This window comes from Arachis hypogaea, chromosome 6 (assembly GCF_003086295.3).
Source record: "Arachis hypogaea cultivar Tifrunner chromosome 6, arahy.Tifrunner.gnm2.J5K5, whole genome shotgun sequence".
In the NCBI taxonomy this organism is placed as follows: domain Eukaryota; kingdom Viridiplantae; phylum Streptophyta; class Magnoliopsida; order Fabales; family Fabaceae; genus Arachis; species Arachis hypogaea.
The window spans coordinates 98,366,858-98,391,871 of record NC_092041.1 but is presented as its reverse complement, the minus strand read 5'-3'; the positions used below and the strand labels follow the sequence as shown (position 1 = coordinate 98,391,871).

The 25,014-nt window shown below is 34.4% G+C and overlaps 1 long non-coding RNA gene across 1 annotated transcript; it reads left to right on the top strand.

Annotated features, from left to right (window-relative positions):
* The first annotated feature begins 14,031 nt into the window (after positions 1-14,031).
* Positions 14,032-15,395, top strand: LOC140173370 (uncharacterized). The gene is made up of 3 exons (XR_011861999.1): positions 14,032-14,903; positions 15,019-15,120; positions 15,190-15,395. It is a non-coding gene; the product is annotated as an uncharacterized lncRNA (long non-coding RNA).
* Positions 15,396-25,014: the final 9,619 nt, after the last annotated feature.

Here is a 25,014-nt window from a genome sequence, read left to right as displayed (position 1 = left end):
TGGCTCCATGATCTCCTCTTCACTACACCCTTCAATTGCTCCTTCACACTTTTCAAGAGGAGTGCCTTGATCGGATGAGCGTAGTAGAACTAAGCGCTTCACCACTTCAGCTATGGTAGCCATGAAGTGCCCTTGTGTGCTTCAGAATCCTTCTTGCTCTTGGAGAAAGGCTTGAAGGTCTTGTGATTCTTGGACCAAGGGTGGGAAAGCTTCACATTGGGGTGAAAATTGAGGTTCATAATTTGGGAGAAAGTTTGTATATGTGGGAGGTGACTTATGTTGGCAAGTGTTTAGAGGTGGTATGAAGAAGGTAGATGTTGGTATTAGTGTGGTATTTAAAAATATGGTGATTGAGGGTTGTGTTGGGGGTATGGGTCATAAGTATATGGTGGTGGAGGTGTATAATCAAGATGAAATTCACCATATCCTTGGTTTGGGTATGTGCATTGGGAAGGGTATGGCTCATTGTAGTATAGAGGAGGTTGCTCCTTCCAAAATAGATGCTCCAATCCCATGATGCAATCCAAAATTGAGGTTATCAATCCTACAAAATGATCACAACCAAACTTCAAACCAAGAGGGTGATAACTCATAGAGAAAATAGGAAACAAAAACAAAAGACATCAATCAAAAGAAACAAAATCCTAATTACCAACAAAAGCAAACAAACAATCAGAAAGTATCTATTCACACTATTCACATATTAACAACAACCAAAGTATAGCACTCATTGCACTTAGTTCCCCGTCAACAGTGCCAAAATTTTGATAGATGAGAGAATTATGCCAATTCGAAAAACTGGATAAAGTAATTCCGTTATGAATATAGTCTAAACCGAAAATGGATCCTCTAAATCAAAATTTAATTCAAGATAATGTCACAATTCAAACCAAATTAACCTAGAGTATTTAGACTCCCGGGTCGTTCTCCCTAGGAACTAGTGCCAACAAGTGCATAAAATTGGTTGTGAAAGGGAAAAAGGGTTTTCAATGATGAGAGCAAACAAAATAAAGGAATTAAAGAACAATTCAAAATTGTAATTAATAAACTAATAAAGGAATAAAAGAACTATGTATGTAATGTGAATAAGTAAAACTATAAAGTAATGAAAATGCGGTTTAAGGAGTGGAAGGTAAAAGTGTTGGATTGAATAAAATTATTTTGGATTAAAATATAGTAGGTGATTAGTTGATAGTTGATAGTTATTTGGATTTATAGAACAAGTGAGAAACTATTTTAAATTTGGCTTAACACAGGCCCCATTTTAAATGGTTATACTTTCTGGCCTCTATATGTTGATTGAAAACTTGATGGAATATTGTTCATGTGATTTGAATCTTATAAGTAGCAACTTGATGAGTATGTGCAGAGCCACTTTCTTATTGATGATGATGATGATGACTTTTTCTGGAGGGCTTTCAAGTATAGGACAAGTAAGCGATTTAGCCAAATGATGTCAGATATCCATGAGGGTGTGGATAGAACCCATAAATGGCTAATTCTTGCTTACAAAAAGGTGTTGGAAAGGTACTAGAAAACAGATGAAAAATGGAAAAATATAAGAAACAAAGCAAGGGAGAATCGAGCATCACTCTTAAGTGGTTCTGTCCATTGCGGTGGTTCTATTCCATTGAGCTCAACTATAGAGAGGATGGTAACATAATTTAAGTGGCTTTAGATCTTATTTAATAGATATCTATTTATGTAAAATTTTTCTTATTTTGTGTTTTATGTGGAATAGAAGAAGCAGTTGAGCCGTACACCAACCCACGAGGAGGTCTTCAAAAAAACCCACACACTTAAAAGTGACAAGTCTAAATGGGTGGACAAGCGCTCTCAAGACACTCATGTGAGATATAGCATAAATGTTAAATTAATGTACATGCTGCCACTTGAATATTTATATACACACATGCATGTATATATGCAACTAGGAATGCTTAATTAGTTTAGGGTGTGATTAATGTACATGCTGCCACTTGAATATATATATATATATATATATATATATATATATATATATATATATATATATATATTTGAGTTAAAATATTTACAATTTTGTTGTCTGAAGCTGAAATTGCAATGCCCCACATGTTCTGATACTTAATTTTTTTTCCTTTGGTCATTGATGATATGCTACTTTACTTGCAAGATAGCCCAGTTACTTTGCATTCAAACATTTGCAAAATTATTTTCCATCTCTTCCCATTGCAGTCATGACGGAAAGTGTCATTGCTAGAGCTTTCTGCCATCACTGATTTTGGAATGTACTGCATTACTTGTTGCATTAGTTGGATATGGGGGACGGTGGAAAATTGGTGCTAGGAGATTTACTTCTATAGTTGGTCATCCTAGTTTGAACCAAATTAATTAGATTTACTTCTAAAAATTGTTGCTATATAAAGGTTAAATAAGTATCAATATTCCCTGTATCTTACCCCCAATCTTTGGATTAAGGACTCAAAACTGGACATGACTTGTTTAGGGAATTATTAATGCGATAGATATTTAGAGGTCATATGATTCTATTTAACAACTTCTGTAATGCTATATTATGTACTATATCGTTTGAAACTTGATTTATATAATTGATACAATCATTGTGCAACAGAAGAAGTTTATAAAAAAGTTGGCAGAAGTTCATGCCCAACATGCCGAGGCTCAAGCACAGGGAATGGAGCTACCACCAATTGATGAAGACTTGATTTGGGAGGAAGTGTGTGGTGGGTAAAAGAAGAATCGAGTTTACGGAAAAAGGGGTCATTCTTTTCTAGCTCTATTAAGTCTGGAATCACTTCTACCAATTCTGTATCTGGAAGAGCACCTATAAATCAAAATTCTGTTCCTGATTTGCGAGAACAGATTTATAATCTCAATGAAGATCTTTTTCAGCGTGTTACTCAACAAACAGATGAGCGTATTAGTAAGTTGTTAGATACACGCTTGGATCCTTTGAAGACTCAAAAGAAGTTAGAAAAGTTGGAACGGGCAATTGGAAAGGCCAAGAAGGAAAAGCTGAAACAGAAGAGATGGAATGAGGCTTATGTTAGCTATTATGATAAGGTTAGAGCGTCAAGTAGTTCTAGTGCAGTTCCACTGATAAGGAATGTATTGGGAGTTAGGGGTTATATCACAATAGATAAGGATTATTCAATAAAGGGACCCAAAGACACAGCAGAAACATAAAAGATAGATAAAGGTTTTCCTACTAGACCTCTAAGATACATGTTCTTAGCAACCTAGGTCACCGGAAAGGATTCCCTACTAGACCTTCAAAGAACTTGTCCTTGACAACCTAAATCAGAGGGATGAAAATTGAATCACTCAATCTTCTCCATGTAACAAGCGAAGCAAATCACTCACCTGACTTAATCACACAATAAAACGTGCTTAAAAGCAACTAAAATTTATTCATCAAAAGTTATGTAAAATTGTCTCACCAAATGTGTTTAAATAGACCCCAAACAAACTAGCTAAAAGATAAGATAAGATAACTAATTTAAATAAGATTTGATTTAAATTTTAAAATCCTAAAGATATGATAACTAATTTAAATCAGATGTGATCTTTATTAGATTAGATCAGATTTGATTTAAATTTAAAATCTCTAAAAATACTACTAAGCAAATAAGAAGTAATTCAAATCTTCCAACAAACTCTAACAACAAAACAAACTAACATAAATGCCTAAAAATTTGAAAATTAATAATAAATTATGCCTCCCATTGAATTTGAAAAGCATTATTGGGCTTCTTGCTGTCCTGACTTAGCCCAATGGGACTTATGAGTTGTCGTCCTTTCAGCACCATTGTTTTTGAGACGGACTCTTGGTCTTCTTGATGTCCAAGACTGGCATGGTACAATTCTTCTAGTATTCAGATTCTTGAACATGACAAGATTAGCATTCTGCCCTTTAACTCCAAAATGATGAAAATGCCCTCCTGAGCACGTATCATCCACTATCACCACCACCGCCACCACCCTAAATGTCTTCGGATGAGGACTATGATGATGATGAGGATGAATATGACACTGAAGACTATAGCTAATAGTTTTAGTATGGTTGGACAATATACTAGGAATTATAGTTGATGATCAATACACTTTGTTTATGTTTTGAATTATATTGACTTGCTTGTTTATAATACTTTTCTTTTAGTTTGATAATACGATAAATTTGTTTATTTTTTAAAATATTATAAATATTCGAATACAAATTAGATAAAAATTTGTATTAAATTTATATTTATTTTGTATGAAAACAAGTTTATTTCGTAATTGGAAAAATAAAAAAAATCTATTTTACCTTACTGAAGGATTTACAGACAGATTTTCTGTCTGTAATCAGAGTGTGAGATGATTTTCCAAGGTTCAAATTACAGACGAAAAATCTGTCAGAAAATCTGTCTGTAATTACAGATGGAAAATCCGTCGTCTTCGGAAAATGGATGGAGAATTTACAGAGAAAAAATCCGTCGGTAATTTTTCGACGGAAAAAAATCCGTCGGTAAATAATTTCCGACGGGACTTTTATAGAAGGACAAAATCCGTCAGTAATTTCGTTGGTAAATAAAAATCCGTCTGCAATAAAGACTAAATTTATCTGTATTAATCCATTTTCTAGTTGTGGGAGTTCCACCAATAAGAGCTCCCTATTTATAAATACACTTTTTTAAATATAATTTTTTTCATAATATCTTTCTATTAAAAAATGTTATTTGAATTATTTTATAAGATGATTATTTATTTGAAAAGTTTATGTAAACATAGTTTTATTTATTCATTAAAGACATCGTATAAAGAAAATAGATTAATTTATCAACAATCAAAATATTTTATTTTAATCATTTTCTTAATTCTAGTATAAATTAATGTGGTACATTTGGATTTAATAATTAAGAAGTTAACTAGTTTACAGCATAGTTCTTCAAAAATTCATAATTGTTTTATGATATTCAAAAAATTATAATATTGATTTCAGTGCCTTAAACATTGGAATAACTTTAAATTAAACAATTGTCATACGATTGAATAAATTTTTACTTTTATCATTTTTATTTGTAAAATCTATCAATAGATTGAAAGTTATATTATATAGAAAACCCCTATGAAATGTCATCTCAAAAAAAATAATATAATACATTTATAATATAATTAAAAATTAAAATAATATATTTATTTTAATGTATAATTAATTTTAGTGAAAAATTTGAGGATAATTTCTATCATCATTAATTGTAATTCACAATAAAATATTGCATATAGTACTAAAATAGTTTTTAACTAAAATATCATAAAAAAATAACATAGTTAATATTTTTATTAAAAGTTTATAATCATTATTTTATTTTATACCAAAAACTCTTTAATTTTTTAAAATATACTATGTTATATAAAATCATTTTTCTAATGACCATAATTGTAATTATATGCAAAAAGTATTTATGTATTTATTGTTTTTATATAAATTAATTAACTCTAATTCTAAGAAAACTACTTTTATAATTATGTGAAAATATAAAAATATGGGTAAAAAACACAAATAAATCATGGGAGGAAAGTTTTAACATGAATAAGCCAAATTGAAGATTAATTCACGAATGAGCCAAAGCATACTTATATGTAATTCGAACCTATTTGGTTCGAACTACATTTGCACATGAATCGAACCTATTTGGTTCGAACTTCAAACACATAATTCAAACCTAATTGGTTCGAATTACACACGAATATGTGTCATCACATAATTCGAACCTAATTGGTTCGAATTAGAATTACTCATTATTAAGCTCCACTACTAATTTGAACCAAATTGGTTCGAATTACGAACAATTGGGCTATATAAGAAGTTCGAATCAAGCAAATTCGAACCACTTGTCATCTCCCATACCCCACCAAATCTCAGAGAAAACAACCCAGATTCGATCCGAGAAATAGTAGAACCAAAGACTCAGCTGATGGGGGACGATCCTGCAAGGCTGTACCGGTTGGACGGGGTTGCTCATATAGCCGGGGTCATCAACGACGAGGTTAGTACATAGAAAACTTTGTGCACACGGTTTATTTGAGTTAGTGGTTTTGCCTGTGGTTTTAGTGGCAGTTTATGTTAGTGGTTTATCGTGGTGGTATTGCAAATGGTTTATATTAGAGGTTTTGCATGCGGTTTAGTTGGTGGTTTATGTTAAGTGGTTTTTTGTAAGTGGTTTTATATGCGGTTGTGTTAATGGTTTATGTAAGTGGTTTATGTTAGGTGGTATTGTTAGTGGTTTATTGTAGTGATATTGCAAATTGTTTATTTTAGTGGTTTTGCATGTGGTTTAGTTGGTGGTTTGGAGTAAGTGGTTTTTTGTAAGTGGTTTTATATGCGGTTGTGTTGGTGGTTTATGTAAATGGTTTATGTTAGTGATTTTATATGCGGTTGTGTTGATGGTTTATGTAAGTGGTTTATCTAAGTGGTTTATTATGTTAGTTTTATTTTTGTTACCAGTATTGTATGTGGTTCTAATAATGCGGTCCATTTAATGCGCAGCCACAGCGATGCATCAGGAGCATGCGGCGGCAACAAGGCATGCCACTCGATGAGCGTTATGTTCCCTACCTGCAGATGGCCGGGTTATACCATCTGGCTAGGCTGAACGATAGATGGTTCCGGTTGGATGAGTCCCTTGTCAGCGCCTTTGTCGAGCGGTGGCGTCCTGAGACGCACACCTTCCATATGCCCTTCGGATTGTGCACGATCACGCTTTAGAACGTGGCGTACCATTTGTGGTTGGTAGTGGACGGGCGTTATGTCAGCGGTTGCTTTACAAATTTTCATATGTATATCGAGGGTGGACGTCCAGCTTGGGTGTGGTTCGAGGAGTTGCTTGGAGTGATTCCTCCTTCGAGCCAGGTTCAGAAGTTCACAGTAAACTGCACCTGGTTCCAGGATACTTTCGGAGAGTGCCCCGAGGGAGCCGATGAGGAGACTGTGCGGCGCTTTGCTCGTGCCTATATCATGATGTTGTTGGGCACTCAGCTGTTTGTCGACAAGTCCGGCAACCGCATTCACATCAGATGGCTTCCCTACATAGCTAGGCTTGAGGAGATGGGTTCCTACAGTTGGGGTCTGCAGCATTGGCATGGTTGTACCGATGCATGTACCGAGTGGCAAACAGACATGTGGTGAAGTTAGCGGGCCCACTTCAGCTACTTCAGTCCTGGATCTTCTGGCGCTTTCTCAAGTTTAGGCCTGCTGGGTATGATACGTGCAGCTGTCCTTTGGCATCTAGGTACGCTACTCAGGCTTTTCTATTTCAAGTTAAAATGGCTAATGTTCATGTACGCTTGTACTGTATTACAAATCTGTCATACTTCTGATTAAACATAACACTCATGTGCGCTGCAGGTGGTCAGGTTATAGCCCTTCCTACAGCGAGAAGGGTCCTAGAGTACAGAGCACGAGACTGAAGATAGACATGTTACAGCTCAGGGATGTGAGTGTTGTTCCGGTTACTTTTATTTGAATAACTAGACATCAGATGTTTCTGTATAATAATAGTTGGCGTGACAACATAGCTATTTTTTGTGCAGTTTATCTAAATGCCGTATAGCTCACCCGAGGTACTTCAGGTTGTGCATCCGGAGGCGTTGGATCCTCGACACATGGCGGTATGGCGGTCTGTCACATCGCTGATATACTTTGCCGTTGTAGAGTGGCATCAGGTAGATAGGGTTCTACCGCAGTTCGGTGGTGTGCAGCCCCTCCTGCGTCCCGCCCTTAACATCGACTTTCTGATGTCGAAGGACGGGAGAGGCGGTGATCGTTGGTTCCCGTCCGCTTTACAGCATTGGCATATTCTTTGGGAGACCCGTGCGGACTACGTCCTCCGGTTCGATGTTGTTGCTGACCCTGGTCCTTCGCACGCCTACCTAGACTGGTGGATTCAGCATGGAAAGAGGTTCTTATCACCCGAGTTTTATTTGGGGGATCCGAGGGGCGTTCCTATTCCTGTCGAGGCGTCACAGAGGGGTCCTGGGCGAGTTCCTGACATGGATCGAGTCGACGACGTCCCTGATAGGCGTCGGGTTGAGAGGAGAGCTCGTGTCGGGACACGATGGAGCTAACGTGAGTGGAGGTGGCTAGAGCAGGCTATGGGGGAGGCTGATGAGGCAGGTAGGGGTGGTGGTCGAGGACGAGGGCGTGGAGGCAGACGGAGGACACCCGTTGCGGGCCACGACGATGGTGATCTTTGTGACGTGGACGGTGGGGGTAGGGGTGCAGTCGGGGTTGTTAGTCTCCATCATGGCGGCCTTGGTGGAGAGGGGTACGCCACCGGAGATCCCACTGCCCATGGTGAGGCTGAACTTAGGGAGGGGCCGCTTGAAGATTACTTCGTTGAAGTTCCCTCTGACGACCACACACTTCAGGAGAGTACGCCATGGGTGAGTCCGGGCAGCACGTTTTCAGACTTCCTTACCGGTGTTGGGTATGATGGGGATTTTGGTGGATCTCCCTTCTTAGATGAGATCAATGCCATCATACATGATGATGAGGCTGCCCGTGGGCGGAGTCAGACGATGGGGACACAGGCACCGTTACATGTCGATCTGAATGAGCCTCCCTCCGTGCCTCCTCCTGAGTATTTCGCTTTGGGTGGTACCCCAGTTTTGGCACATACTGCTGGGTCACATTCAGTTGTCGGGCCATCCTTATCCCGACCGGTACATGTCCAGCCTAGGACGCCTGCACAGCCAGCCCCGCAGGACGAGGACGAGGACGACGAGATCGAGGATGAGGAGCCGCTTATCCGGAGAGGTCAGAGGACACGGGATCCACGTCGTTGCTTCACGGGGGTCGCATCTGTTTAGATTATTTCTGTGCCGAGTTGTATATTACCTATCTTGGTCTATGTATTTTGTTATCAGTATTACTTCGTATCCATCTTTAGATGTATGTGTGTGTTACTATGAAAACATCTGTACTTTGCGTTTTGATGTTATTTAATTTCCGCATCATGTCTTAATTAATTTAATTCGTAGACTAATTTATTCCCATGTGTGTTCAACAGACATTTCGTTTAAAACATATTCATCAATTACGATCCCATGCATGTAACATATTCAGGTCTGTTCCTTAATAATTCGAACCATGTTGGTTCGATTTACAACTATGAGTAATTCGAACCAATTAGGTTCGAATTATGTGATGGCACCTATTCGTGTGTAATTCGAACCAATTAGGTTCGAATTATGTGTTTGAAGTTCGAACCAAATAGGTTCGATTTATCTGCAAATGTAATTCGAATCAAATAAGTTCGAATTACATATAAATATGCTTTGGTTCATTCGTGAATCAATCTTCAATTTGACTTATTCATATAAAAATTTTCTTCCTATGAGTTATTTGTGTTTTTTACCCTAAAAATGTTTTCCCTTCTATTTCTAGGAAAAAGTAATTCTTTCTGGCGCATAACATAAGCACATCTTTTTACACCTTCTTTTGTATGGGAAGAGTGTGACATGGCCAACCAAAAGGAAACAAAAAATATTATTGGTTTTTGATTTGAAAGATTCTTAGATTTGATGAAAGCAAGACAATACCGCAATGATGTTATTAATATCATAAATATAGTATGATACACTAATGCAGTAAACAAGTAAACCAAAATCTTTAATTACAATAATGTCAACGTCCAAAGCATTATTGTGTTCAATGGTTTTGTACCCTCTCATTATTCTGACTCTGTTGATCCATCAAACTGATCAATATAATTGTCTCTCAAACTTTCAGCAGGTATATTTAAAAATTATCAAAGTGACATTATTGTTAATAACATTATTACAAGCATTACTTTGAATATGCAATTTTTTAGGAAATTATAAAATAATTATTACAAAATTGAAAAATAAGGATAAATATTAAAAAATTAATAAAAAGTACAAAAGAAACTACTAAACAAAATGTTCTAATAAAAATAGATTCGACTTAAAAATCCTCTATGACTTAATTTTTAGTGTAATACTCTAAAATGAGATTTTTTGGTAAAATTTAAGAATATGGGAATGAATTTTTTGTAGAGTGAAAAAAGTATTTTTATATTTTCTTTGTGTGTAGAAAGTATTTTTATATATATATTTTTTAAAATATTAAAATAATCGATTACAAAATACATGACAATAATTGAATCTTTTCGCACCCTAAGAGGTGCGAGAAACTTGTAAACAATGGCGAAAGACAGTGATTAACTTATTGTCTGCTGTGATTAGACAAATTACCACAGTAACTCATCTACTTAAAATACACCAAAATTTACTCCATATAAAAAATAATTTATATAGTAGAATTATTTAATGAAAAAAAGGAAAGGAGTAATTATTTAGAGGATTTGGGTTGGTCTCTTTTAAAACTGGCACTAGGGGGCTATAGTGTCAGTATTATTTATTTTAACTGGTTTAGCCTGATATAGATTCAGTAGGCTTTTGCCATTCTGTGTCACACAGCTCAGCCAACAGAGCAAATAAACTCAAACACAGTATTTATTTTCCATTTCATTCAAAACTTTTCAGACAGTATAAATCAGTAGAACCCCACAAAAGATCGTGTCTTTATATTGGTGAGTGGTGGTGACGTAGAATACCAGATTACCCTAGTTGTTGTTGTTGCACTTGCACATGTGTGTGTGTAAGGGGGTACGCCAATTACTTTCTCAACTGTCACTGTTTTCTCCTTTCTTCACATTTTTTGCAAATAAACTCTTTTGAGATTGAAATTGAAAGCTATAGGTGGTGGTCATGTTGTTGTTGTTGTTTCCACCGTTGCAAAAGTGATCTTGCTTATTTGGGAATTTTGGCTCCTTTAATTTCGTACCAACACCAGGTAAGTTAATTATTCAGCTTCCACTGAGTTGCATATAGCTGTATTAAATTTCCAAATGAAAATTGGTAGATGGCAACAGTTTTTTATTACTATTAATTAATATTTTGAACTTCCACCTTATTTTGAAAATTGATTTTCTTCCGAAAGAGATGTGATTTTGACTACTAAAAAGGGTGAAGCACCAACCATGCATTATCCTAATAATGTAATGATGAGTTTAGAAGAAGCTAAGTTTTAACGTGACTAACTAGTGAATGTCAATGTGAAGTTTAGTTCCAATATGATGATGATGATGAGTCCAATGCTCTAAGTGTGATAATTTTATAATTTTGTCTTAATAACTTAATCTTAGTAAATTCGATCAAAAATTGTCTCTTAAAAAAACGATAGATATGAAAAGCATCAAATATGAATATAAATTAATTTTATAGAGGTTTAATTTATAATTTATGTAAGTTTTAAATTTCCAAATAATTTATTCAGCAAAATAATCGATTATCACCGATATTGCTACCACTGCACGCATTTCTTTATTATATATAATATAATTTCTAGCTCTACGTATTGTTTTTATTGTGCAATCATATCTTATAATCATCATTATATCTTTTATCATTATTACCGTTATCACTACTGTCTCCACCAATATTAATACTATTAATATTATTTTTTTCTCTAAATTTTTATGACATTTTTTTGAAAGTCTCTGTCTTATACTTATTTTTTTATTGTGATATCATTTTTAGCAATGGTCTTTTTCTATTAGACCATTACTAATAAAAAAAAATTTCAAAAATAAGATTATTTTAATAGTTTGCTAAAATTAAAAATCTCCATAAATAATTACAAATAAAACTATAACGATAAAATTAATTTCCATCCGTATTTGATGAATTTTTTAATAAAAAGATCGTGTTATCTTAAAATAATAAAGTAAAAAATTATGCTGTTTTTTTTCTTAAGAATCGTTTTTTTTGTTGTATTATTTTTCGTGTGAATGGGATTTCTATCTTATGAAAATGAAGCAATGGAAATCAATGATATATTGGTGGTGCATCCATTTAAAAAATTGGGTTTCATGCTAATCAACTACAGCTCTTAAAATGTATTTAAATGGAACTGAAACTGTAAGCATTACTTTAAGCACCAATTTATGAGTCATCGGAATCCTAGATGAGCCCTCCATTGTTCCCCAATTACGCTCTATGATTGATAGAGAAAAAAAAAGGCTTTTGTTCTACTATATTTTAATGATTTCTTTTCCTTTTGACTAGACTCTTAGCTTCGAGCATTGCAGTCACTGAACATAGCCAACTATAATTCAACAAAGTAGCCACTGGCTAGCTATGAATCTATGACAAGAAAGGTTGCCTGTTCTAGCAATTTCGGTTTCAAAGCATATCAAATTAACGGTTATAATTCAGTCCAGACATATAACATAGAACCTTTGCTTGCTAATTCTATTGAAAGAGTTTCAAGTACTGGTGTTTTATTAGTTTTACTCGTTGATGTCAATTATAAAATATAATACATAATTAAAATTAATAGCTAAAATTATTGAAATATTATTATTTTTGATATACATAAAAAAAAATTAATTCTATTAACGTTTTTGAGTTTGCCTATCATTATAGTTATTAAAATCGAATTGATAAATGACCCATGATTATTGTTATTAAAATTGAATCGTTAATGGACTCGATGAAAATAATATGTTAACATTTTAGTAGTTTAATTGATGAACTATTGTTTAAATATAAATGAAGTAAATATATAAATTGTAATTTAACTGAAATATATATTAATATAAGTAACATTTTTTATATTTAAATAAAAATAGTCATTATTAATTAATTAAATATTTAAATTGTTTTTTAATTAATAAAATAGAACAACTATATTAATTATTAAAAATACCAATGTTAAAATGATATTTGCTATAAAAGTGTTGGCATGCCAAAATTATAATTATGGCAACTAATTTGGAGTGGTTGACTAATTAGTTTGTTCGTCAACTTAATCAAAATGTTGAGGTTTGAATTATACATTGTATAAATAATAATCTATCGTCTAACGATAAATTCTTATATGTAGCTCAGAATCGTAAACAAATTAATTTTTGATTTATTATTGAGTTAAAAAATACGGCAAAAAATAAGAAAAAAAACACTTCAGTTCGGTGGTGAAATTTTGGGCCTTGAGACTTGAAGATAGTTCAACTCACTCACTAATCCAGTCCACATTCCAAAAAGATATATTCTAATAACCCGGGCTGAAAAATTATGCATAAGAATCCATAAGAAATTACTAGAATTCTTTACGAATAAAATATTCAATATTCATTATGAATTACCATAGGTAAAGCTCTTATATATAATACTAAACCCATCTTATTGTAATAACTAATTAATCTTATTGTAGTAACTAATTAATCATGTCTAATCTTATCAAATCCTAATGGATTATTGGCTTAGAGTCATATCAAATATCAATATCAATATGCAATGTGATTGATCGTTGCAATGTCCTTTCTTATTTTGGAAGCCAAAATAAAAATAATGTCTGTGACATGAAAATAATAGAATTTTTCCATGTAGATGGAGAATCAAAGGTGTAAAAATCCTAGCTGGGACCTGAAATCAAGAATGGTTTCATGTGGAGATATGGGTGTCGTCCTAGTAACTATGTAGCATCTCACAAGTACAAAGTTCAACTTTGAGTAGACCGCCATGGCATTAGGCCTATGGTTGATTGCTGGTGTTCAAGAATCTATTATATCTGCTTTTTTGTCATTAGGAATATTGGGATGGATACTAAAATATTTGTCATTGCTTTAGTGAGAGATTAACATTGTGATGAGGAATGTATTTAAGATAGGTTTGATTATTCTGCAGGTCCTTATAGTTTTACTAAATTTTTAATTAGGTTCTTATACTTTTTTTTCTTTTCAATTGGATCTCTATACGTTATTTTTTTTTAATTTAGTCCCTACCGTGACAAATTTATTTAAAATAACAGAATATTCGGTTAAAAAATGAAATATTCTGCTAATTGAGTTACAGTACTTAATTGAGATCTCCACCATTTTTTTAAAATACCAATAATACCCTTTGCATTTTGTTCCCCAAATTAGAGAACATGACCAGCCCTAACTTAGTTTCCTATGCTTCGAATTGGGTTTCTCCTCCATCACACTCTGCTGCCGTCTTATGTGACGTCGTCCTTGTCTGTCGCTGGATAGTCATCGTTCGTCTGCGTCATCCTCGGGTGCTCTGCGCCGTTCGTCTGCCTTGCCCATTGTATCGCCTCGTCACGAATCGCCTTGGCACACCGCTGTTCGACTTCGTCTTGCTTCCTGTATTGGCTCTGCAACAACGTGTGGCTGCTAAGACAGAAGAAAAAATATTGGAGTTGCTATTTCTTCGATGGAGTGAGCATCATAAAAGACTAAACAATTTTATAAGGTCTATGAACTTCATAACTGAAATAGATTTATTCTCAGCAAATACCAATGAAATTGCAGGGTAGTTTAAGTCACCAGGACTAGCTAGAGAATGTGCACATGACCTGTTTGCGTATTTGCCAAAGACACCTAACTGGTTTGTAGTTAGATTTTGAGTGCATAGAAAATTAAGGTAATCTTGTGGCTTGATATCATAGACTAAACTTGGGTCTAGTGCTTTTGTGGGGTTAATGTGACTGGCACCATGATCATAAAGACTTGAAGGCTTTTCAGCATTTGATGCATCTTTCAGAGGCTTCATGGTGTTGTCAACAACATAAGCTGTTGTCATCAGTGCAGATTTTATAGCTGCTGGACTCCATTGAGGATGCTTAGCCTATATCAATGCAGCTACACCACTCACATGAGGGCTTGACATTGAGGTTCCAGAAACTATGCTGAACTTCACCCTCAACCCTGATGGACCAATATCTTCACTCCAAACAACAAGAATATTCACACCAGGAGCAACCAAATCTGGCTTCAAAACTTTAAGTAAGAGGAAATTAGACTCTCTTGATGAAGATGCTGCTACTAAAGGTGAAGGCCTAATCCCTAACCTTGTTCCAAGAAATGAAAAAGTTGCGGTGGCATTTTTGTTTATTAAGACATAATTTTTGAGATCTTTACCATCTTTCTTTTCCGCATGTTTCAGTGTTGGTGAGAATCATTCCAACCCTACCTAAATTTTTCACCACATGACCTATTTGCTCTCTTGGATAAATCTCTCTCTCACAAATCGCTATCTTCCCTTTAGGTAGACATATAAATTTTTCTTTGATCATTTTTGGCTTTTTTTTGTTGAATGTGGCATGCATTTTTTCAGGACTAAAGCAGAGCCCCCAATATATATACTATTTGCCTAAGAAGCCCTTGGAGGAAGATATATATGCAGGAGTTTTTTATTTTGAATTTCTGAATTTTGTTTGAATTGATTTTTGAATTTTTACCTGTTATGAATTTTGTTGAATTTTGTGCGGGTTATGAATTTTGTTGAATGTTGATTGTTATTGCTGCGATGATGTTGGTTTATGAGGGTTCTTTTTCATTTTTTTTATGTAGTGATGGAGCATTTGAATTTTACTATAGGTTTGTCCAAAAAGAAAATTGAGAAGAAAGGAAAACATTGAAAAAGAGAAATATATGAGAAATCAGAAGTTTGAACCAACAGGGGTATATAAGTAATTTTACAATTTATTAACATTTTTTTGACGTTTAACGTTAAGAGGGACTAAATTAAAAAAAATTAACGTATAGGGATCCAATTGAAAAGGAAAAAAAGTATAGGAACCTAATTGAAAATTTGGTGAAACTATAGAGACCTGCAGAATAATTAAACCTTTAAGATACGTTCTGTGTCAAATATATTTTGCAGAGCTACTAACGATATAAGTATATGATTCTTCTTAAATGTACAAATGTTTATAGTAAGATAATTAGTGTCAAGTAAGTTTATATCACACATTACATACGTGTGTCTTAGGTGTATAACTGTATAAGAGATTTTTAACTAACTATTCAACTAAGAGCCAGTTTGAAAAATAGTAAATTTTTTTTCTTTTTGAATAATGAAAAGTCATATTAATGTTATTTTTTACAGTTTTTAAAAAATGTTTTTAACTTTTCAAAAAGTTATTTAAGAGTTTTTGTAAGAGTAAAAAAATATGATTTTTTTTCATTCTTAAAAGTTATTTCCAAAAAAATTTAATTAAGTTATTTAATTAAATTAGACCTAAGTTAGATGTTAAAACAATACAAAATTATGTTACTTCTCAAAAGAAGGATTATGAAGTAGAAGTTGGTTGAGACTTGGCACAAAAGCATTTGTTCACATAACTCTTCTATGTGCATGCCCATTTCTTTTTGAGTTGGGTATTGAAAAAATGTTTTTCCAAACAAAAAATTTTGATGCTAGGATTAATAAAACTTATTTTTTTTAATTCTTCCCCTCTCTCTCTTTTCTCTCTTATACTAGAATTGAATAGGTCTAATTTATCTCAAAAGCTAATTCAAAATCTGAAGAATGTCTCATATTGATAAAATCTTTAAATATCATATTTTTGTGAACTGATTTTTTTTCCAATTTTTTGTAAGATAGTTTTGGGCATCAATTGGACCGACCAGAGGACTAATTCCTAATTAATCCGATCAAATTGACTGGTCTAATCTAATTTTCAGAATATTGGTTTTACCTCTTTTGGATGCTCATCAGTAGCTTTAGTAGTTTCAGCTTGTGTTTGTGTTTGTGCATCAGGTTCTGATGGAGGTTTGAGGTAGGCAATAGTAAAGCAGTTGGACTTTGTGATATTCCACCAGAAGTACTATCATGAATGGTAATGGAAGTGACTGCACTTAGAAAGGATGTGCTTCTAACAACAATGTTACTTATAGGGTTAGTTTTACTTTTTACCATTTTTCAAGCTGCAAAAAATATAATAGAACATCAATCACTTAGAAAATTTACACATTTTACAAGAACCCAAAATTAGTGACGAATATAGGTTTCAACAAGAACTAAGAACTCAAAATTTTAACAAAATATTTAACAAATAGTAAAAAGAACAACTTGAAATTCTTATAAGTTAATAATTGAAAAAAAATTAACAACACTTACCCCATTGATTCCAGAACCAATTAAATCGGTTCGCACTATAAGAAAAACGTTGAGTACCATCAGATTTACCGTCAAAATGAATCAGGCGGTATAAATCTTGTCGGTAAATAGTTACCGTCCGATTTTTTCATCCGACGGTAATTACCATCATATTGTACTACAGATTACCAGCTTGGAAAACCAATTGGTTACCGGCAGATTTTTCTGTGGTGCCAAAAAATGTTGTTTTGCGCACTATAGCCGTCGGATTATTCTCACGGTAAATCTGACGCTAATGTCAATTTTTTTAAAAAAAATTGAAATAAATGATCAATTTTATTCTTTAATTTAAATTTATTTTTCACACAATTAATGTTCAGTTAATAAATAATGAAAACCTATTATTTAAAATAAATAATACAATGTTCAAATAAATTAAAAGTCAAGTACATCAAATAAATACATTCAAACAGTAAAACGAAACACTAATAACTACAGATCCAGGTAGTCCTCCTCGTCGTCGTCGTCGTCGTCAGTCGTCAGTCCTATGGCCCTGACTCAACGGCACAGAAAATAGTGATGTCTGTGTGCCACCAGCAGGACCGCTGTCACCAGCAGAGCGACGTCAGCGGCGCGCATCTGGGCCTAGTACATACCTCCATCTGAGCCTCCATACGTTGAAGCCACTCCAATGACTCCTTCCACTCTAGCCTGAGCTCATCCATATACGTCATGCTGGTGAGGATCTCTTGTACCTCTTTCGATAATCGTTCGTCTCTTGAGCCTGCTAGTGAAGGCTGTGTTGGAGCTCCTGCACCTGCAACCTCAAATCCATGCTTTCCTCGAGCTCGACAGCTCGACTGGTGGTAGAATCTGACGATGGCCTTAACATGGAGGTATAGATGCTGCTGGCGAAGAATGACCTCAACCGTATACGCAGTTCTTGTACGGCACTGAGGCGGTCTCGCACCAAACCGCATCGGGATCAACGACTGAAGCTGCAAAGCCATCGGCAATGGTGTCCTCCCCACTTTACTGAGACTGATAAGTCGTAGCCTCTAGTATCTGTGTGTAGGAATCTTATGTAACATAAGTTATTGTGATTAGTATGACAGATATATGGTTAATCTCTAAAAATTTTATAGCAGAAGATAATCAAATGTATGTTTACTTACATAATGGTCCTGAGACCGCTGATAAGCAAATCTCTCTTTATTCTCCTTCAGCGTGTGAGTGTACTTGAACGTCTCCGCCAATATCGCCTCGCGATCCAATGACTTCGACTACACATATTGCATTAAAATACAAAATGATTAGGATGTCTAGTAATTGTATGCAAAAGAAAATGACTAAATTATTAATAAAGTTAAAGTCACTACATACCAGCCTGGCCTAGGTCTTCATGAAAGTCGCTGAGCTACCGATATACTTAGACGACTTGGCCGATGCTATGTTAGCTCTGTTGGTGAGACGCTGATACCTGAATCCCTCATTGGTTTCCAAATGAACTAACATAGCTTTCTTTATTTTTTGTCGGAGCCAGGTCGTCAGGTAGTCCTGCCTCTGACGAATATCATTCAGAATCTGCTGGAGCCACTGACCCATTCTATGGTCGAATATCTTCCGGATGGTCAGATGGTGCTCAGCGTTTCATATAAAGTGAAGCTGCAACAAAGAAATTTTAAAATTAGTTAAGTAAGATAGCGGATATAAACTAGCTAAAAAGGTTTGAAACTGAAAAAAAGAAAAGTAATTACCGCCCATTTCTCAAACCATCGCTATCTGGTCTCAGGGGGAGCTTCTTATAGCTGAGCAAGGATGGTCGTACATCAGCATGATGACATTACTCATCTCCTGAGTACACGTGTTGTTGTTCGGTGCAAACTTAACAATAACCCATAAACAAAATAATATGGCAATTTTAGAATCAGGCAACTAACTAAACCTAAATCCACTAAACAGGAATCATTTTTTATGAATTAAAAGGCTACTGTTTATTTTCATTATGATCTATGATGATGATGTTTGAAGTTGCTGTTTATTATTTGAATTTGTGTTTAAAAATCTCCAGTTTGATCTAGTTGTGAATATTGTTTATAGCTTAGCATATGAGCTTGTGAATGAGTAGCATTTAATTAATATTTGGTTTAGCTCTGATTCATGCATATTTTAAGGCTGGCTGTTGATTTTTGTGAATTGATAAGAGCCCTGCAAATTTTGACATGTGTCCCTCCTTGATGACAAAAGGGGGAGAAAAATGAAAGAAGGGCTGAATTGCTGAATCAAAACTGTTTCATGCTGTCCTATTTGGACATGAGCATTCTATTTGAACATGAGCATTCTGTTTCATATTTGTGCTCTATTTAATATTTCTGCTATGCTTTGTGCTCTGTTTTGGCTTGGCTCATTGTTTTGAGCATTTTGTGTTAGAGAATTTCAATTTGAGCTCTGATTATATTTTGAAAAATTTATTTGCTCAAGTATACATATATGTGCTGTCTTGATCAAGTTGTGAAAATAATGGCTCGATCTTAAAGGTTCCATGTTTTGAAATCTTTATCTTCTTGGAACTCTTTAGAGCTTGTATACAGGTGATGGCCTTCTTGAATATTTTGTTAAACATGCACACATTAAGGGGGAGCACATTGAACAAAAGAAAGGGGGAGATTTTGGCAAATCTTCAAAGGGAAGTTATCTATCCTAACTCTTTCAATTCAGTTTAATAATGTTTGTCATCAAGGGGGAGATTATTGAGTTTGGAAAACTGAAATGATGAGCATTCATTATTAAAATGTAAATTAAAAAATTATTAAAATTATTATTAAGTATTTTATTTAATAATTTTCAATAGGTTGTTTGATGATTTTTGTTCAAGTGTGCAGGCAAGCATTTAATTCCATATTGGGTCAAAAGGCAATATAAGCCCAACTTGTTATTAATCAAGCCATGTGCAAAATTAATATAAGTGGGTGTGCTTTGAAATAAAAGAAAACCAAATTGGTCCAAATGGATCATTGAAAAAAATTCAGCCTTGGGCAAAATTAATTCAAATATTAGGGGCTGAAATATGAAATGAAAAAAAGTCCAAATAACAGGCCCATGTTGATAAAACAAATAATGAAGGAAATGACCCAAGGAAACCATATGGCAATCACAAACAAATGGGTCAAATTTTGTTGAAGTATGGTTCGGTTAAGAAGGGGAATTCAAATTTTACTTGAATTAAATTTATACATTGGTAACTGAAAAGGAAAATTGAAATTGATTTGATGACATTAATTGCTCCACACGTTACTTTATGCATTGGGGATTGTTAGTGAGATTTCAATTTCATTTAATTTAACAATCAATGCTTTGTTTCTACTCTCTCTTCTCTCTCTTGTTTTGTTTGTCAGATCCATCAGAAAATAAGATGGAAGAAAGAAGAAGTTATCAGAGAAATTACAGAGAAGCTAGGAAGAAGCAAAAGGCAAGGATAATGGCCTTTGCAAAAAAAGAAGATCCAAAGCATGGCGTGGCTGTCTTTTCTACTAAAGGCAAGATGTGAAGAAGAAGCTTCAAGATTTCCATGCCTAAAGTAGAAGCTTCAAGATTTCCATGCCTAAAGATGTTGGAGGCTCGAAAAATTCTTGAAAAAGGCATTCTCTAAATAATAGGATGAGACAGCATGATAAATATTACATAGAATTCATGGGTCAAAGAGTTTACTGCCATAACACCTATAACTAATGCAAATACAAAATACACTCCACAATGAGTTGCAGAACTAATGTTACTAAATAGACAATGGAATCAAACAAAAATAAAAGAACATTTCAATTCAGCAATAGTAGAGACAGTTATTAACACAGAAATTGTAGAAGGAGAAGACTACATTATTTGGCTGAAGGAGAAGAAGGGAAGCTATTCAGTCTCATTTGGTTATAAACTTGTATTTCAAGTTTATCATCTTTCAGTAGAATTTCTCCCTATTTAGTGCCAAAAAAAATCCATATGATCAGGAATATGGAGTCTTAAAAGTCAACCCAAGGTAAAGAATTTCTTATGGAAGCTAATCCATAATGGATTACCAGTCAAATTAAAGCTCCACACTTGAATCTCCAAGTTAACCCTATCTGCCCACGGTGTAATTTAGCAGAGGAATCGACTTCATATTGTTTGTGGGTCTGTCCAGATTCATAAAAAATTTGGAGGCTATTGAGTATTCATCTCTCAACAGTTACTGATGAGCCTTGACGGTGGTGGGAAGAATTGCAGTTTTAACTTAGAAAATTTCAGAACGCACACCCATGCGTAGGCGTGGCCGACGCGTACGCGTCGGTGTGCTGTATCAGATGCCCAGCCAACTCCATGAGAGTTGTGCGAGAATTGTGCTGATTTTGTGCGTGGGGCACAAAACGCACTCACGCGTTACACGTGACTGATGCGTAGGCGTCACTTGGCTTTTCTCCCATCCATTCGTGTGCGTGGGCGACGCATACACATTGATGTACTTTTTGGCTTTCCATGCGTACGCGTGGGCGACGAGTATGCGTGACCCTGTTTTCACCCCAAAGTTTATTTTTGAGTTTTAAAAGCCAAATTTCATACTTCTAAGCCTCCAATCTTATCCCTTATGTATTAAATTGTTATGATATGCCTAGCAAAGAGAAATGAGTTAGCGAATGTGATAACTTGTGAATGAAGAAAAGGGAAAATTAATTATCAATGATGATCAAATATGATTGTATGAGATATGGAGGATGGCGGTGGAAGTGCTTTATATGCCATGAGCTGATGGACTGTATTTGTTAATAAATTAGCTGGATATGGATTGAATTACGAGCCGGATGGCTGAGTTATTGCCGAGTTACGGCGGAGCCATTATTGAATTATGGCCAAGTATAATTGCATATATGCTATTGAATGAAATGTGAATGTTTCACTTCCACTATTTGAGATACGAGTTTCCCTGGAAGAAAGCAGTGGCTAGCCACCACGTGCTCTAGGTGGAAACTCGATATTCTGCTGACCCTATATCGTAAGTGTGACCGGACACTGTGAAAGTTCCGGATGAGCTCGCCCCCGTGGATATACACCAGTGAGGGTGTTGGATATGAATTATGAATTATGAATTATGTTGAGTATAACTTGAGTTGGGGATGCACGACAGAGGGACAATCCAATGGTTAGCTACCAGGACTTGTCGGATTGACTTTATAACTGACAGATGAGACTCATCAGCCATTAGGACAGGCATACATCATATGCATATTATGTGAATTGTTTGAGATTGCCTAATTGACTGCATATTAGTTGCTAATTGTCTAAATGTCGTATCTGTTTCCTATTTGTATATCTCTTGTCTGATATAACTGTGTTTGCCATCTTATACTCATGCTGGTGGTTGGGAGGTCTGAAGGAATCGGAAAGGAAAGTTTTAGTTAGACTAAAAATCTTTAGTCAGTTGCCAATTATGGTTTAGCCTGTTTATAAGCTCTAATTTATCTGTTGGAAGTTCTAGGATTGCCTTTGGCTTTCCCAAGACATTACATGTTAGATATGTGGGCACTATTACCATACTGAGAACCTCCGGTTCTCACCCATGCAGATTTTGTGGTTTTCAGATGCAGGACGAGAGGCTTCTCGTTGAAGCATGCTGGAGACTTTTGGATTAGTGAAGATCATTGATTCTCGGGACTCTACTTTGGTTTTATGTTTTCTCTTAGATACTTTTATCTCCACTAAATAATACAAACTGTGATGACTCCTCTTAGAGGTGATTTTGGAGAATAGGTTTTCTGTATTTTTGTCCCTTTGGGGTTTCCATTGGGTTCCTTGCTTTATATATTTACATGTATATATTCCTATGCTCGGATAAGTTATCTTTGCAACTGGGTCTTGAGTTTTGATATTCGTGTTTTTGACACTCTTTTGTATACATTAATCTTGCGTTAGCTTATCCTTTATCCGTTACGCTACGTTATCGATCGGAGTGTTGCACTTTTCAATTTATCGATTTTGTTTTACCCCTTTTTCTTTAAAGGCTCCTAGTTATGAACATTATTCACACTACTATATGTACTAAATTTTATTTTTAGAGGTCGTGGTACCTTGGCATCTCTGTTTTATGACTTAAGCATAAGACTCTGTATGGTAGGGTGTTACACCAAAATTATTTTAGATTTGAACAAGTAGTGAAAAAGACCCAATCATCACCAAAAATACATTGAATGTATACAGCTAACAAATATCAGAGCTATAACTAACTAAAGAAGTACATGAGCAATTTCAGCAAATTCAAACGAAACTAAACCAAATAAATGAACCTCAATTACAGTAAAAAATTAACCGAAATTACTTAAAGAATAAAAAAAATGGTAATTACTTATCAGCAGCAACAAGTGAACCTCAATTAATTCACAAATGAACCGATATTAGTTTAGATTTGAACATGAAGTCAAAAAAACTCAATCATCAACAAAACACATCGAATATATAAACTGACAAATATTAGAGCTATAACTAACTAAACAAGCACACATGAACAAGTTCAGCAAATAAAGAGAAACTAAATCGAATGAACCCCAATTAAACTAAGAAATGAACCGAAATTACTTAAGGAATAAAAAATTTGGTCACTACTTATCAGTAGCATCAAGTGAACCTCAATTAACACACAAATGAACCGAAATTAATTAAGATTTGAACAAGTAGTCAAAAAGACTCCATCAATAAAAATAGAATATATATTTATAATAATAAAATAATTATTTATGAATCTTACTCATCTTCGGATTCAATTTCAGTTTTCAAAAATAAATTCGATGGAACAATCTTCCTTTTTTGCTTTGTTTCTTCGCCATTCTTTGTGGTTGTTTTCATTTTTCTGGTGGTATTTTCTGTATTTCTTCTTCTTCGAATCTTTGCAATACATACAAAAAATTTTGTTAAAATAATAATACATAACTTTAAATAAATAGATAGTTTTTTTATAAGTTATGGTGAGAAGTATACTCATATTCAGAATCATTTTTTCTTATGAAGACGAATGCAGGATGATAAGTTTCTTTTTTTATCTTCTTTTTTTCTTTATTTTTCCCTTCTTTTATTCTTTCTCTTCCCTGCCTCAACTTTGTTTTTTTTACTAGGCCCTAAAACAGAAACTTATTTAGTTAGCATAATAATTGAGAAGCAACTAAACCGAAATTTCAAGAAAAATGATTTTTTTTTAGTTACCATTTTATTCTTTGCCTCAAAGGCAATTCTATTGACCAGCCTCCTCCGTGTCTAGTACGTCATCCATGGTGGCCCGTGAGTATCATCTGCTGCTGCGTCAGCGAACATCGATTCATGAAAATAAATTATCATTAATACAAAAACGTAGCCATCAACTAAAAGTTTCTCTCTTGCTTTCTGGGTTTTAATCCCTTTGAGCAGGAAGCTGAGCACATGAGATACCCAATTTCATTCTCGGACTGTCTCCACATGAAGGACATGTGGCTTATAGACTGAAGAGACTATGCTTATTGTTGTCGAAACAAAAATATTTCTAGATGAAGAGGATGAACATCCTCTTGAATTTTAGCAACTTTTCCTCTCCTTCAACACTCATCTCTATCACAGATTTTGCCAAAGCTGACGCTAAAGTAGCACCTTTGAAGATGTCAATAATTTTCTTCTGTTGTTCATTTTTAGATCCAAATGAACTTGAATTAAACTAAAAAAAAAATTTGGTCAATACTTATCAGCAGTATCAAGTGAACCTCAGTTAACACACAAATGAATCAAAATTAGTTCAGATTTGAACAAGTAGTAAAAAAGACTCAATTATCAACAAAAACACATCCAATTCATTAATAATTGAATCAAAGAAACTCAATATACTAAATGAACGAATTCAGTCCACTAAACCCTAAACCGAATTAGTAGAAATGCAAAGGAGAAAATTGAACGTAATGAACAAGTAGTTTTGTCAGTACCTTGTGAAATTTTTGTTGTTTTTTTTTGTGTTTTTTGTTGATGATCTCAAACGCACCACCAGATTTTGCAGTAGTTTCTACAGAAAATTCGAAAAAT